This window comes from Alosa alosa, chromosome 6 (assembly GCF_017589495.1).
Source record: "Alosa alosa isolate M-15738 ecotype Scorff River chromosome 6, AALO_Geno_1.1, whole genome shotgun sequence".
Classification (NCBI taxonomy): Eukaryota; Metazoa; Chordata; class Actinopteri; order Clupeiformes; family Clupeidae; genus Alosa; species Alosa alosa.
The window spans coordinates 2,415,245-2,417,744 of NC_063194.1; the positions used below are offsets into that span (position 1 = coordinate 2,415,245).

General features: G+C 42.9%; 1 protein-coding gene across 1 annotated transcript in view; it reads left to right on the forward strand.

The window, feature by feature from the left end:
- Nucleotides 1–1,008, forward strand: part of ppap2d (phosphatidic acid phosphatase type 2D) — a 22,991-nt gene extending 21,983 nt beyond the window's left edge. Inside the window, exon 6 of the mRNA XM_048245799.1 lies at nucleotides 1–1,008. This exon is cut by the window's left edge and continues 782 nt beyond it. The gene's annotated coding sequence lies outside the window, so the exon portion shown is untranslated.
- Nucleotides 1,009–2,500: the final 1,492 nt, after the last annotated feature.

Below are 2,500 nucleotides of genomic sequence, written 5' to 3' on the forward strand. Positions count from 1 at the left end.
GATGGGTCCTTAGGCCAGGGAGGGCGCCGACATTGGACCAGCCCATTTGAGAGTCTGCCCAGTGGTTTGATTGCTCTCTCCACTCACCCCAGCCCACCCCACCCCGCTTTTCAGATTGTCACTGAATGACCATAGAAGTAGCCACTGGCACTGACACAAACAGCACATGTTCAGACCTTTACTTTATTCTGTCGTTTGTTCGTTTAAGTTTGTTTCTTAATTTGCTTTCATTTTCATTTTTTTTTCTTTTTCTGTGTTGTTGAGTTCCGTCTTTGTTAGTGCTGCATACGGAGGAAGAGTTAGTTCATTAGAGGACCTCGTTGGTCGGGGTGTCTTTTTGTCTGTCCTGTCGTTAACCACTCTTTTACTGCACCTCTGAAGCGGAGCTGTGACTGAATAGAGCCCTGAACACAAGCCTGACCCTCCACTGACATTTACCCCTTGACCTTTGCCCTAAGATCATTTGCTTTAGAGCAGAACAGTTCAGTTCAGGGCAAACCCCTATCTGGGACAACCTGTGTATTACTCTATAGCACTTGAACTACATAAAGGAACATTATAGTTTGTAATATGTATATTATATATATTATATATAAAAATATATTTTATCTCCTGTTTTAATATTAATTAGTGTTCTCTTCCTATTTGGTTTTGTCCATACTTCTGTACGTTTATGTTTATGTTTTTTTTCCTCAATGTTAATTGTCCTGAATGAATGTAAATATCTTCTTTTATAAACCATCCAGAATTTCAAAAGTATTAGATCTTGTTTTTGTTATAGTTATGTTTTACGTGTGTTTGTCTTTCTGTGTTGATCAGGTACGAAAAAGTTGCTTCTGTTCTAATATTATATAGTGACTGAGCCAGAGTTATATCAAAAAGCTATATTCTTTTATGTCTAGTTTTGTTACGTTTGTATTTGTGTTCCCTGTGAAGGCCATTCAGGCAAAAATAACCACTGTATTGAAAAAAAAATACCAAACCAATAAAATGAATGTTTCACCTTTATATATTACCATTGTGGCCATTAATGTGTTCTTTCCATTTCACCCTCCCTGTCTCTCTCTCTCTCTCTCTCTCTCTCTCTCTGTTTCTCTCTGGCTCTTGCGTGCACACTTACCCACACACAGTTTGCAGTCAAGGGCTTGGCCTGGAATGTTTGTTCCCCATTGGACTGTGTGGTGATAAGGTGAACCAGGAACTGCCTAACCATATTCCAAAACAGTCTCTGGAAACAACTTGTTCTCCAAAACTTCTCTCTCTCTCTCTCTCTCACACACACACACATAAACATTTCACACACTTTAAGTTACAACACAGTACACCCCCCCACACACACTCTTTAGAGTGCAGTGGAGCATAGCGACTGTTTCATGGGTCATGCTGCCATGGCGATGCCTGCTCAGACAGAGGCTGCTGAAGTGGTGGAGAGAAAGAAAGAAAGAAAGAAAGGTTTTGTTTCTTTCACTTGTCTGGACAGTCTACTTCCTAGCTGAGTGAGCAGAATACAAGGACCAACCAAGACCAGAGAGACAGAGAGAGAGCCTGAGGGAGGGGCTGTCACAGTAACAGGCAGGAGTTTACATATGGTATGAAGGGCTTGGAGGTGGTCTGGGATTGGGAGAAAGCCATGTGGGGGGGTGAGGAAAAAGAAGGGAATTTGGGTGTGGGGCAATGGAACTGGAAGGAATGTGATGAGGGTTCAGGGTTTTTTTGTGGTATAATGCTGTTGCTAAAAGACTTGAATTAATGTATGGCTTTAAATTGACTACAGACCATACGATGAATATGTGCCTGGATGCACAGCCATCGATGAAAGTGTAGGCTACCTTCAGCATGTTTGAGAATGAGTGGGCCTAAAGATGTCTAAAGGTTGTTCAAGGTGTCTTTCTACATCTTTTTTCTATACTGCAGTCTTGCAAAAAAAAAAAAACAGCTTATTTCAGTTACTCTTTAACACTGGCGTAAAAACAACCACCTCTCCTGAGAGCGCAGGGCCTGATTGCGCCACGTTGTGAAGTCGGCATGTCCTCAAAACCCTTGCCAACTCCATGTGCTAAAAAACAGTAGCGGTCAACTTGTGGCCACTGAGATCTGCCTGATTAAGCTCTAATCGCACCCTGTGAAACACATCGAGTTTACACGCCCCATTGTGAAAAAAAGGGGAAAAAAAGTGCATTTCCTCTCCCTGGCTTTCCGTCTTCGCTCTCATTCGGGGGAATGAATTTGATATGTGCTCAGAGATGAATGATTAAATTAAAGGAATGGTAACTCCCAAGAATAGTCTCATGAGGGTGGAAACATTTGGGTGTGATGGGATCAGTGTGACGCAGGAGTGTTCCCCCAGACACGTAGCATCTGCCCACTCCCACCTGCACGCATGTCTATCTGTCCAGGGCATACCTGACGGCCAGGGATTGCCTCTTGGCTCGTGCATAACTGTCACTGTCAGGGATCACCTCTCGCATACCTGACCATTATCTGATAAGTTCCCTGCCAA